Here is a 14888-nt window from a genome sequence, read left to right as displayed (position 1 = left end):
GAGAATTGAGTGGTTAAACCCTAAATACTAAGTGATTTGAGTAGATACACATCCAGTAAGGGGTTCGATCGCTCAATTCTATGTTCTTACGCTTTATATTGTATCTTCTTGCAAGTTGTTTGATTGGATAGTTTTGAAAGTTTCAATTCAATTCTTTGGACATTGATCTTAGTGCATGAACTCCTTGCATTGACGCTAAAGCTTTCCTGTGATGGATTAGAATTTCATAGTTTGTTTTTACCAACTCTTATCATAGTACGTATTGGCGATTAGCCTTAGGATGGTTGCATGCTTTTAAGTAGTTTATAGCATAAGTCATTTTCCCTTTCATCCATCTCCTTTGAGTGTATTTAGCATGAGGACATGCTAGTGTTTAAGTGTGGGGGAATTGATGAATCCGTATTTGATGATGATTTTTTGGTTAGAATTGAACGGATTTCATCACATAAACTTGCACTTATTCCCTTGAGTAGCATGCTTTTGATCTTTCCTCCCAAATTGTGCTTGATTATGAAAACATGATCTTTTGTGCCCAATTTGATATATTTTATTCCATTTGCTTTCCATTCGATGCCTTGATCTTGTTTGTGAGTGATTCCAGTTGTATAAGGTAGGAATGGGTTGGAGAAAATGGAAGAAGAGCTTGCAAATTGGAAGAAATATGAAGAATCAAAGGAGATGAGTTCAGAGACGTGTGCATGCGCACAACCTCTTGTGTGTCTGCATATGAGCCCAAGCAGAGCGCGTTGATCATTTTGAGCGCGTCGTGCATCCAGCCAAGCATCACCTAGTGTGCGTGCGCACAGCTACTTGTGCGTACGCACAGGATGGGATTTTCGCAAAGTGTGCGGATGCACACGCCTGGCGTCCGCACAGGTATCCGCGCATGACTTCATTAAAGAAGCACGTGACTCGCGATTTGAGGGCTTTGGAGGTCTATTTCTGAAGTCTCTTAGCTCATGTTGGAGGGGGAATGAAAGGGATAACATAGCATATCATTAGTATAGTTTAGGAGTAGGAGTAAAGGTTTTTAGTTTTAGTTTTCTCTAAGTTTTTTTCACCATCTCTACTAGGGTTTCTATTAGGGTTTTACTTTCAAAGTGCCATTTCCATTTTTTATCTTGGATTTTGCTAATCTCATTGTAAGTATTCTCTTGTTATTACTCTTTATAGTTACATTGTCATTACTCTTTCTTCTATTTCAAGTTATAGTTCAATTTCACTTCTCCATTGCAATTTCAATTCCTCGTTGACGAATTTGATATTTGATGTTTGTTCTATTCTTTCTTATGTTATTCTTGTTGATTGAGATCAATTGTTGCTTTTAATTTCAAGTCTTTTCTTATTTTTCTCATGTTTAAGCTTTTTGCCCACCAAGTGTTTGACAAAATGTCAAACATGGTTTTAGGCTAAATTTTTTTATCTCTTGGCTTGGGTAAAGTGAGCCATTGGGTTCCTAGAGTTGGAATGTCCAATATTTAGTGTCAATTCTTGGATTGTTAATTGTTCTTGTTCCCACGAACGCTAATTTGTTGCTAAAGCAATTAGCAAGCAATTTAGGATTTGTGGCTTAAGAACACTTATGCTCATTTAACTTACCTTCCGATGTGAGGGTTGATCAAGTGAGACTAATCCAGCATGATTGTCATAGTTGTGGTTCTAATAAGGAAAGGACCCTTAACTCACTCCAAGCCAAGACCCCTTTTTATGCTTTCAATTTTCCATACATTTCCATGTTAATCTCTTTTATACTCTACTTGTTTATATTACATAGTAGGTTCTTTAATTTCTTTATTAGTTCAATCATTACAATGTTGCATGTTCTTTTATTGCTTTATATGTTCATTTCCTCATTGACAACCCCTTGATCTTTACAACCGGAATTAAATAGTCGTTGCCCTCAAGTGATTCCTTGGGAGACGACCCGGGAGTCAAATACTCTTGGTTTTAAATTGGTTTTGAGTTGTGACACATCGTGTGAATTTCTAATTTTGATCGGTGACCGATTGTTTGGTTTGGTCTATGCTTGCAACGTTAATCCTCTTTTAGTGTGAAAAATCTGATCCTAAGCAACTAGGTGGTGCACGAAATCACAATCACACTTTTGTAATTTCGCACAACTAACCAGCAAGTGCACTGGGTCGTCCAAGTAATACCTTACGTGAGTAAGGGTCGATCCCACGGAGAATGTCGGCTTGAAGCAAGCTATGGTTATATTGTAACTCTTAGTTAGGATATCAATAATTCTCAGATTTAATTGTAAAAAGTAAAAGAACATGAAATAAATACTTGTTTTGCAATAATGGAGAACAGGTTGAGGTTTTGGAGATGCTCTATCTTCTGAATCTCTGCTTTCCTACTGTCTTCTTCTTCATGAATGCAAGGTTCCTTCCATGGCAAGCTGTATGTTGGGCATCACCGTTGTCAAAGGCTACAGTCTCGTCCTCTCAGTGAAAATGTTCAACGTGCTTTGTCACAGCACGGCTATTCATCTGTCGGTTCTCGATCATGTCGGAATAGAATCCAGTGATTCTTTTGTGTCTGTCACTAACGCCCCACAATTGCGAGTTTGAAGCTCATCACAGTCATTCAATCCCTGAATCTTACTCAGAATACCACAGACAAGGTTTAGACCTTCCAGATCTCAAGAATGGCCGCCAATGGATTCTAGCTTATACCACGAAGATTCTGATTAAGGAATCCAAGAGATATCCACTCAATCTAAGGTAGAACGGAGGTGGTTGTCAGGCACACGTTCATAGGTGAGAATGATGATGAGTATCACGGATCATCACATTCATCAAGTTGAGGAACAAGTGATGTCTTAGAATAGAAGCAAGCATGATTGAATGAAAAATAGTAGTAATTGTATTAATCCATCAAGACACAGTAGAGCTCCTCACCCCCAACTATGGGGTTTAGAGACTCATGCCATAGAAGATACAATGAAACGTGTAAAGTGTCATAAGGTCCAGATGCAATAGCAAAAAGTCCTATTTATAGTGAACTAGTGACCTAGGGTTTACAAGAATGAGTAAATGATGTAAAAATCCACTTCCGGGGTCCACTTGGTGTGTGCTTGGGCTAAGCATTGAAGCTTTCATGTGTAGAGACTTTTCCTGGAGTTAAACGCCAGCTTTTGTGTCAGTTTGGGCGTTTAACTCCAACTTTTGTGCCAGTTCCGGCGTTAAACGCCGGGAATTCTGAAGCTGATTTGGAACACCAGTTTGGGCCATCAATTCTTGGGAAAAGTATGGACTATTTTATATTGCTGGAAAGCCCAGAATGTCTACTTTCCAACAAAATTGAGAGCGCGCCAATTGGGCTTCTATAGCTCCAGAAAATCCACTTCGAGTTCAGGGAGGTCAGAATCCAACAGCATCTGCAGTCCTTATTCAGCCTCTGAATCAGATTTTTGCTCAAGCCCCTCAATTTCATCCAGAAAATACCTGAAATAACAGAAAAACACTCAAACTCATAGTAAAGTCCAGAAATGTGATTTTTAATTAAAAACTAATAAAAACATAATAAAAACTAACTAAAACATACTAAAAATATACTAAAAACGATGCCAAAAAGCGTATAAATTATACGCTCATCACAACACCAAACTTAAATTGTTGCTTGTCCCAAGCAACTGAAAATCAAACAGGATAAAAAGAAGAGAATATACTATAAATTCCAAATTATCAATGAAACTTAGCTCCAATTAGATGAGTGGGACTAGTAGCTTTTTGCCTCTAAACAGTTTTGGCATCTCACTTTATCCTTTGAAGTTTAGAATGACTGGCATCCATAGGAACTCAGAATTCAGATAGTGTTATTGATTCTCCTAGTATAGTATGTTGATTATTGAACACAGCTACTTTATGAGTCTTGGCCGTGGCCCAAAGCACTCTGTTTTCCAGTATTACCACCGGATACATACATGCCACAGACACATAACTGGGTGAACCTTTTCAGATTGTGACTCAGCTTTGCTAGAGTCCCCAATTAGAGGTGTCCAGGGTTCTTAAACACACTCTTTCTGCTTTGGATCACGACTTTAACCGCTCAGTCTCAAGTTTTCACTTGACACCTTCACGCCACAAGCACATGGTTAGGGACAACTTGGTTTAGCCGCTTAGGTCAGGATATTATTCTTGTAGGCCCTCCTATCCACTGATGCTCAGAGCCTTGGATCCTTTTTATTTTTACCCATACCTTTTGGTTTAAAGGGCTATTGGCTTTTTCTGCTTGCTTTTTCTTTTTTCTTTTTTTTTCTCTTTTTTTCTTTTTTTCTTTTTTTTTGTATTCACTGCTTTTTCTTGCTTCAAGAATCAATTTGATGATTTTTCAAATCCTCAATAACATTTCTCCTTTTCCATCATTCTTTCAAGAGCCAACAATTTTAACATTCTTAAAACAACAAATTCAAAAGACATATGCACTGTTCAAGCATTCATTCAGAAAGCAAAAAGTATTGTCACCACATCAAACTAATTCAACTAGTTTCAAAGATGAATTCGAAATCCTGTACTTCTTGTTCTTTTGTGATTAAAGCATTTTTCATTTAAGAGAGGTGATGGATTCATAGGACATTTATAGCTTTAAGACATGAACTTTAAATTTTATTAATAATGGAATAAGAACAAGACTCAAAAATAAATATAAGATAAGACCAATAGAAAATAGAAAGTTAAAAACAGAGATTTAAATGACTCTAAAATAGATTCGTAATGATAAAGGTTATCACAGAGTTAGGACTCAACAACCTTGATTTTGAGAAGTGGATGCTCCCTCAACTTGTTGGGTGTTTGACCCTTCAAGGGAGAGCTTCTGGCGCTTCAGCTCCTGTAGCTCACGCCCTTGCTTCTCTTGTTCCTTCAGCAATTTGCAGAGCATGCAGTTTTGATTCTGCTGTTCTTCCTTAATTTGTTCCATAGCTTCTTGCAGCTTGGCAACAGATGCTTCTAGGCGGGCCCAGTAGTCAAATTCAAGAAGTTTAGGGAGGAATTCCTGCGCTCTCCTTTTGATAGAGTTATTTTGCATTTGTCCTTCCATTGACTTCTTGGTGATTGGATGTTCAATTGGGATGAATTCATCTACTCCCATCCTCACCCCAGCATCTTTACATAGCAAATAGATTAAGCTTGGGTAAGCCAGTTTGGCTTCAGTGGAGTTCTTGTTTGCAATTGTGTAAATCTCACAAGCAATCAGATGATGAATCTCCACTTCTTTTGCCAGCATAATGCAATGAATCATCACTGCTTTCTTGACAGTGACCTCAGAATGGTTACTAGTGGGCAAAATAGAACGCCCAATGAAGTCTAGCCAACCTCTTGCAACTGGTTTGAGGTCTCCCCTCTTGAGTTGGTTTGGGACACCTTTTGAATTGGTTATCCACTTAGTTCCAGGGAGGCATATGTCCTCTAGAACTTGATCCAACCCCTTATCTGCTCTCACCAATCTCCTATTAAACGATTCAGGATCATCTTGTAGTTGAGGCAGTTTGAAGACCTCTCTTATTTTGTCCAGATGGAAGTAAATAGTTCTCCCTCTGACCATGGTTCTGAAGGTATCAAAAGCAGTTCCAGTCATTCTCTACTTATCTGTCAACCACATATTTGAGTAGAATTCCTGAACCATGTTTCTTCCAACCTTTGTCTCAGGATTGGCTAGAATTTCCCATCCTCTATTTCAAATTTGCTCTTGGACCTCCGGATATTCATCTTCTTTCAGATCGAATTTAACTCCCGGGATCACTGACCTTAGACCCATTATTTTGTGGTAATGGTCTGCATGTTCTTTGGTTAAGAACCTCTCTTGACTCCAAAGATTCTTTGGAGTATTCTTTTTCTTGCCTCTTGAATTGGTTTATTTTCCTTTGGGGGCCATGGTCTTGATGAGCCTTAGCTTAGTGATAACGGAAAAGCAAACCAAACTTAGAGGTTTGCTTGCCCTCAAGCAAAACAAAGGAAAGGGGAGAGAGAGGAGGCGAAGCAAATTCGAATGGTGAAGAGACGGGGATGGCCGAATGTGTATTTATAAGGGAGGGGGAGGGATTTCAAGAGTTTTCAAAGAGATTTGAGAAGATATGGAAAGAATTTGAGAAAATACTTGAGTTTGTGAAGAAGATTTGGAAAGGATTTGAAAAAGATTTGAGAAATAATTTAAAAAATTGTTGGATTATTGAAATTTGAGGGTGAATGATGAAAATTTGTAATATGTTTATATAGAAAATTATGGGTCAAAATATGAAAGTGTGAAAAAAATTTGAAGTGGAAAGCAAAATCTCCTTCCCCTGCCTTTCTGGCGTTAAACGCCCAATTGGTGGCCATTATGGGCGTTTAACACCCAGCCAGGCACCCTGGCTGGCGTTAAACGCCAAAAACCCCTTTATCACTGGTGTTTTGCTGAACGCCCAGGATGCTGCAATTCTGGCGTTAAACGCCCAGAATGGTGCCCATTCTGGCGTTTAACGCCCAAAATGGTGCCCTTACTGGCGTTAGACGCCCAGAATGGTATCCATTCTGGCGTTTAACGCCCAGAGTGCCCTTTACTGGCGTTTTCTTGCCAGCAAACTCCTTTTCTCTGCTTTTTTCACTGAATCCTTCTGTAACTCTGTGAATTCCTTCAATTTTGATGATCAACCTTGAAGAATATATATCGAACTTTTATTAAGTAAAACAAATAACCTGCTAATGACTGGGTTGCATCCTAGCAAGCGCTTCTTTATTGTCTTTAGCTGGACCTTTACTGAGACTCATTCAAGCCTCAGTTTTGAGCATTCCTGCTCAGAATTGCTTTCAAGATAATGTTTGATCCTCTGTCCATTAACAATGAAATTTTTGTCAGAATCAATATCCTGAAGCTCAATATATCCATATGGTTACACTCCTGTAATCACATACGGACCCCTCCACCGGGATTTCAGTTTTCCTGGGAATAGTCTGAGCCTAGAGTTGATGAGCAGAACTTTTTGTCCTGGCTCAAAGACTCTGGATGACAACTTCTTGTCATGCCACTTTTTTGCCTTTTCCTTATAAATTTTTGCATTTTCAAAGGCACTGAGTCTGAATTCCTCTAGCTCATTTAGCTGGAGCAATCTTTTTTTACCAGCTAACTTAGCATCCAGGTTTAGGAATCTGGTTGCCCAGTAGGCTTTATGTTCCAGTTCCACGGGCAGATGACAGGCCTTGCCATACACAATTTGGTATGGAGAGGTTCCTATAGGAGTCTTGAATGCTGTTCTGTATGCCCACAGAGCATCATCTAAGCTCTTTGCCCAATCCTTTCTACGGGCAATTACAGTCCATTCCAGGATTCTTTTTAGCTCTCTATTAGAGACTTCAGCTTGCCTATTTGTCTGTGGATGATACGAAGTTGCTACTTTATGGCTAATTCCATATCGAACCATAGCAGAGTACAGCTGTTTATTGCAGAAATGAGTGCCCCCATCACTGATTAGTACTCTGGGAACACCAAACCTACTGAAGATGTGTTTCTGGAGGAATTTCAGCACAGTCTTGGTGTCATTATTGGGTGTGGCAATTGCTTCTACCCATTTAGATACATAGTCTACTGCCACCAGAATATAAGTGTTTGAGTGTGATGGTGGGAAGGGACCCATTAAGTCAATACCCCATACATCAAACAATTCAATCTCTAAGATCCCTTGTTGAGGCATGGCATAACCATGAGGCAAGTTACCAGCTCTTTGGCAACTGTCACAGTTACGCACAAACTCTCGGGCATCCTTATAGAGAGTAGGCCAGTAGAAGCCACATTGGAGGACTTTTGTGGCTGTTCGCTCACTTCCGAAATGTCCCACGTACTGTGATCCATGGCAATGCCATAGGATCCTTTGTGCTTCCTCTCTAGGTACACATCAGCGGATCATTCCATCTACACATCTCTTAAAGAGATATGGCTCATCCCATAGGTAGTACTTGGCATCTGAAATTAATTTTTTTCTTTGCACCCTGCTGTACTCCTGGGGTATTAACCTCACAGCTTTATTGTTTGCAATATCTGCAAACCATGGTTCTTCCTGAATGGCAAAGAGTTGCTCATCTGGAAAGGTCTCAGAGATCTCAGTAGAGGGGAGGGACGCCCCAGCTACTGGTTCTATCCGGGACAAGTGATCAGCTACCTGGTTCTCTGTCCCTTTTCTATCTCTTATTTCTATATCAAACTCTTGCAGAAGCAACACCCATCTTATGAGCCTGGGTTTTGAATCCTGCTTTGTGAGTAAGTACTAAAGAGCAGCGTGGTCAGTGTACACAATCACTTTTGATCCTACTAAATAGGATCTAAACTTGTCAATGGCATAAACCACTGCAAGTAACTCTTTTTCTGTGGTTGTGTAATTCTTCTGTGCGTCATTTAGAACACGGCTAGCATAATAAATGACGTGCAGAAGCTTGTTGTGCCTCTGTCCCAACACTGCACCAATAGCATGGTCACTGGCATCACACATTAGTTCGAATGGTAATGTCCAATCTGGTGCAGAAATGACTGGTGCTGTGACCAGCTTGGCTTTCAGGGTCTCAAACACCTGCAGACACTCTGTGTCAAACACAAATGGTGTGTCAGCAGCTAGCAGGTTGCTTAGAGGTTTTGTAATTTTTGAAAAATCCTTTATAAACCTTCTCTAGAATCCTGCATGTCCTAGAAAGCTTCTGATTGCCTTAACATTGGCAGGTGGTGGTAATTTTTCAATTACTTCTACCTTTGCTTGATCTACCTCTATTCCCTTGCTTGAAATTTTGTGCCCAAGGACAATTCCTTCAGTCACCATAAAGTGACATTTCTCCCAGTTTAAGACCAGGTTAGTCTCTTGGCACCTTTTCAGGACAAGTGCTAGATGATCAAGACAGGAGCTGAATGAGTCTCCAAATACTGAGAAGTCATCCATGAGACTTCCAGGAACTTCTCTACCATATCAGAAAAGATGGATAGCATGCACCTCTAAAAAGTTGCAGGTGCATTGCATAGACCAAAAGGTATTCTTCTGTAAGCAAATACGCCAGAAGGACAGGTGAATGCTATTTTCTCTTGATCTTGAGGATCCACTGCAATTTGATTATAGCCTGAATAGCCATCCAAAAAGCAGTAATGATCATGACCCGCTAGTCTTTCTAGCATCTGGTCTATGAATGGTAAAGGAAAATGATCCTTTCTGGTGGCTGTATTGAGCCTTATATAATCAATACACATACGCCACCCTGTAACTGTTCTTGTAGGAACCAGTTCATTCTTTTCATTATGAACCACTGTCATGCCTCCCTTCTTCGGGACAACTTGAACAGGGCTCACCCAGGGGCTATCAGAAATAGGATAAATAATCCCAGCCTCTAGTAACTTAGTGACCTCTTTCTGCACCACCTCCTTCATGGTTGGATTTAGCCGCCTTTGTGGTTGAACCACTGGCTTGGCATTATCCTCCAATAGGATCTTGTGCATGCATCTTGCTGGGCTAATGCCCTTAAGATCACTTATGGACCATCCAAGAGCTATCTTGTGTGTCCTTAGCACCTGAATTAGTGCATCCTCTTCCTGTGAATTTAAAGCAGAGCTTATGATCATTGGAAAAGTGTCACCTTCTCCCAGAAATGCATACTTCAGGGATGGTGATAGTGGTTTGAGCTCAGGTTTGGGAGGCTTATCCTCTTCTTGAGCAACTTTTAGAGGTTCTTTTATTTCCTCTGGTTCCTCCTAATTAGGCTGAACATCTTTAAAGATGTCCTCTAGCTCTAATTCGAGACTCTCATTCATATTGATCTCTTCCACCAAAGAGTCAATAATATCAGCGCTCATGCAGTCATTTAATGTGTCTGGATGCTGCATAGCTTTGACAACATTTAACTTGAACTCATCCTCATTGACTCTCAGTGTCACTTCCCTTTTTTGTACATCAATAAGAGTGCGTCTCGTAGCTAGGAAGGGTCTTCCTAGGATGAGAGTTACACTCTTGTGCTCCTCCATTTCCAGCACTACAAAGTCAGTGGGAAAGGCAAATGGCCCAACCTTGACAATCATGTCTTCAATTATGCCTGATGGATATTTAATGGAGCCATCAGCAAGTTGGAGACATATCCGGGTTGGTTTGACTTCTTCAGTCAACCCAAGCTTTCTGATAGTGGTTGCAGGTATCAGGTTGATACTTGCTCCAAGGTCACATAGGGCTGTCTTGGTACAAGCACCTTCTAATGTGCATGGTATCATAAAGCTTCCTGGATCTTGAAGCTTCTCTGGTAAGCTTTTCAGAATGACTGCACTGCATTCTTCAGTGAGAAACACCTTTTCCGTTTCTCTCCAATCCTTCTTATGACTTAAGATCTCTTTCATGAACTTAGCATAAGAGGGTATTTGCTCAAGTGCCTCTGCAAACGAAATCTTTATTTCAAGAGTCCTGAGATAGTCTAAAAAGCGGGCAAATTGTTTATCCTATTCCGCTTGGCAGAGTTTCTGAGGATAAGTCATCTTGGCTTTATATTCTTTAACCTTAGTTGCTGCAGGTTTATTCCCTGCAGAGGTGGTTGGAGAAGCCTTCTTAGAGGGGTTACTATCAGCACTCTCAGGTGTCTGATTCCTCATTGACATTTGAACGCCAGGACTGATGCAGGATGGGCGTTTAACACCAGCTTTCCACCCTTTTCTGGCATTTAAACACCAGAACTGGGCAAGGAATGGGCGTTTAACGCCAACTTTCCCCCTTTTCTGGCATTTGAACGCCAGAAGTATTCCTCTCTGGGCTCTTACTGTCCTCAGAGGGATTTTGCGCAGTGGTTTGGTTATCCTCTATCAGTTGTTCCTTTCTTGGCTTTCTGCTGCTTTGAGTTGATACATTCAATGTCTTCCCACTCCTTAATTTAACAGCTTGGCATTCTTCTGTTATCTGTTTAGATAGCTGCTGTTTTGTCTGATTCAACTGTGCTTCCAAATTCTGGTTAGCATTTTTAGTTTCTTGGAGCATCTCTTTAAACTCTGCTAATTGTTTTGTCATCAGGAGTAATTGTTGATTAAGTTCAACAATCTGTTCTTGAGGATTAGGATCAGTAGTTACTGCCATAGCTTCTTCTTTTATAGAGGACTCACTGCCAGTAGTTACTGCCATATCTATGAGCTCTTGAGCCTCTTCAATCATCTTCCTCATGTGTATAGATCCACCAGCTGAGTGGTCTAAGAACATCTGAGCTCTTTCTGTATGCCCATAGTAGAAGATGTCTAACTGTACCCACTCTGGAAACATTTTAGAGGGGCATTTCCTTAGCATATCTCTATACCTCTCCTAGGCATTATAAAGTGATTCATTATCCTCTTGTTTAAAGCCTTGGATGTCCAGCCTTAGCTGTGTCATCCTTTTTGGAGGGTAAAATTGATTCAAGAATTTGTCTGATAACTGTCTCCATGTTTTTATGCTTGCTGTGGGTTGGTTATTCAATCACCTCTTAGCTTGATCTTTTACAGCGAATGGAAATAGTAACAATCTGTAGACATCCTGATCTACTTCTTTATCACGTATTGTGTCAGCAATTTGTAAGAACTGTACCAGAAACTCAGTAGGTTCTTCCTGTGGAAGACCGGAATACTGGCAATTTTGCTGCACCATGATAATGAGTTGAGGTTTTAGCTCAAAGCTGCTTGCTTTAATGGGAGGTATACAGATGCTACTCCCATATGCAGCTATAATGGGGTTAGCATATGACCCCAGAGTCCTTCGGGACTGCTCAATTCCACTTAGATCCATGATGGATAAAGGGAGTTGATGTGGATATTATTTTATTTTATTATTATTATTATTTTTTTATTTTAATTAAAAGTAACCGAAAATAATAAAATAAAATAAATGAAAGATAAAATAAAAATTCAAAAACCAAAAGAGAATAAAATCAAAGCAAATTGAAAACTAAATTAATTAATTAATTAAAAAGATTTTGGAATTAGCAATTAAAAAGATATGAATGAAAATTATTTTTGAAAAAGATTTAAAAAAATCAATTTTTGAATTTAGAATTTTGACTTGACTAAAAAAATATGTTTTTGAAAATTAATGCAAAATTTCAAAAATTTAAAATAAGACACAAAGAAGACACCAAACTTAGATTTTTTTTTTTTAAAATAAAGAAAGAACTAAGGACATGCAATTTCGAAAATTTTAAAGAAAATAAAAGCATGCAATTGACATCAAACTTAAAATATAAAACTAAACTCAAATAAAAGACTCTAAACAACAAAAATAAAATATTCCTAATCTAAGCAACAAAATAAACCGTCAGTTGTCCAAACTCGAACAATCCCCGGCAACGGCGCCAAAATCTTGGTGCACGAAATCACAATCACACTTACGTGAACTGGGTCTGCACAACTAACCAGCAAGTGAACTGGGTCGTTTAAGTAATACCTTACGTGAGTAAAGGTCGATCCCACAGAGATTGTCGGCTTGAAGCAAGCTATGGTTATCTTGTAACTCTTAGTCAGGATATCAATAATTCTCAGATTACTTGTTTTGCAGTAATGGAGAACAGGTTGAGGTTTTGGAGATGCTCTATCTTCTGAATCTCTGCTTTCCTACTGTCTTCTTCTTCATGCACGCAAGGCTCTTTCCATGGCAAGCTGTATGTAGGGCATCACCGTTGTCAATGGCTACAGTCCCGTCCTCTCAGTGAAAATGTTCAACGTGCTTTGTCACAGCACGGCTATTCATCTGTTGGTTCTCGATCATGTCAGAATAGAATCCAGTGATTCTTTTGTGTCTGTCACTAACGCCCCACAATCACGAGTTTGAAGCTCGCCACAGTCATTCAATCCCTGAATCCTACTCAGAATACCACAGACAAGGTTTAGACCTTCCTGATTCTCAAGAATGGCCGCCAATGGATTCTAGCTTATACCACGAAGATTCTGATTAAGGAATCCAAGAGATATCCACTCAATCTAAGGTAGAACGGAGGTGGTTGTCAGGCACACGTTCATAGGTGAGAATGATGATGAGTATCACGGATCGTCACATTCATCAAGTTGAGGAACAAGTGATATCTTAGAATAGAAGCAAGCGTGATTGAATGAAAAACAGTAGTAATTGCATTAATCCATCAAGACACAGTAGAGCTCCTCACCCCCAACCATGGGGTTTAGAGACTCATGCCATAGAAGATACAATGAAACGTGTAAAGTGTCATAAGGTCCAGATACAATAGCAAAAAGTCCTATTTATAGTGAACTAGTGACCTAGGGTTTACAAGAATGAGTAAATGATGTAAAAATCTACTTCTGGGGTCCACTTAGTGTGTGCTTAGGCTGAGCATTGAAGCTTTCATGTGTAGAGACTTTTCCTGGAGTTAAACGCCAGCTTTTGTGCCAGTTTGGGCGTTTAACTCCAACTTTTGTGCCAATTCTGGCGTTAAACGCCGGGAATTCTGAAGCTGATTTGGAACACCGGTTTGGGCCATCAATTCTTGGGCAAAGTATGGACTATTATATATTTCTGGAAAGTCCAGGATGTATACTTTCCAACGCAATTGAGAGCGCGCCAATTGGGCTTTCGTAGCTCCAGAAAATTCACTTCGAGTGCAGGGAGGTCAGAATCCAACAGCATCTGCAGTCCTTTTTCAGCCTCTGAATCAGATTTTTGCTCAGGTCCCTCAATTTTAGCCAGAAAATACCTGAAATCACAAAAAAACACAAAAACTCATAGTAAAGTCCAGAAATGTGATTTTTAATTAAAAAATAATAAAAACATAATAAAAAGTAACTAAAACATACTAAAAATATACTAAAACCAATGCCAAAAAGCGTATAAATTATCCGCTCATCACTGGGCATCGTCACAAACGCCACAGAAAAGGAATGGGCATGGCACGCCAGCATCAGGGCGTGGCACGCCCGTAGCAAATTCCAGAGGGCAATGATGAAGGGCACAAGAAGGGTGTGGCACGCCAAGCTGGGCGTGGCACGCCAACTCATCAACCAGAAAAGGAATTCACTAGGGCGTGCCACTTGGTGTTGAAGGCGTGGCACGCCAAGCTCTCATCATCACTTGGGCGTGCCACTTGAGGACCTGGGCGTGGCACACCAAGCTAATGGAGTCACATTAAAGTGGGCGTGCCACTTGAGCATCAAGGGCGTGACACGCTAATACGAGTTTCCAGAGAAGAGGTCAAAGGCCCAAGCACTTGCGCGTGCCAGTTGGTGTCGAAGGCGTGGCACGCCAAGCTCTCATCATCACTTGGGTGTGCCACTTGAAGACTCAGGCGTGGCACGCCGACACCAGAAAAGGCCAAGCAAAGTTAGGCGTGCCACTTGAGGTCGAAGGCGTGGCACACCAGCTCTTATTTATTCACCTAGGTGTGCCACTTGAATGCTGGGTGTGCCACAGCAGCTACTGGAACGAAGAGGGATAATGGGCGTGGCACGCCAGTTATATTTTCCAGAGAGGTAAAGAAGCCTGCACAATGAGCATGGCATGCGAGACCCTCGGCGTGGCACGCCAGTTATATTTTTCAGAGAGGGAGATAGGAGGATAACCATATGGGCGTGCCACTTGAGGTCGAAGGCGTGGCACGCCAGCATCACCGATCAACAAGAAGAAGACTTGGGCATGCCACTTGAGTTCTGGGCATGGCACGCCAACGGAGGAACCAAGCACACAAATGAGCTAGTTCAACTTTCCAGAAACAAAAAGAAGAAGGAGAAGGCATGGGCGTGCCACTTGAACTCAAAGGTGTGGCACGCCAGGCTAACCAAGGTTTAAAAGAAGGGCTGGGCATGCCACTTGAGCTCGAAGACGTGGCACGCCAGGCTACACAAGTGCTTAAAGAACCCTGGGCATGCCACTTGAGCTCGAAGGCATGGCACACCAGGGATGCCAATTTTAGGGGCGTGCCACTTGAAGAGTTGGGCGT

The sequence above is a fragment of the Arachis hypogaea genome, chromosome 4 (genome assembly GCF_003086295.3).
Source record: "Arachis hypogaea cultivar Tifrunner chromosome 4, arahy.Tifrunner.gnm2.J5K5, whole genome shotgun sequence".
NCBI lineage: Eukaryota > Viridiplantae > Streptophyta > Magnoliopsida > Fabales > Fabaceae > Arachis > Arachis hypogaea.
The sequence above is the reverse complement of the archived record's forward strand: the minus strand, read 5'-3'. Positions refer to the sequence as shown.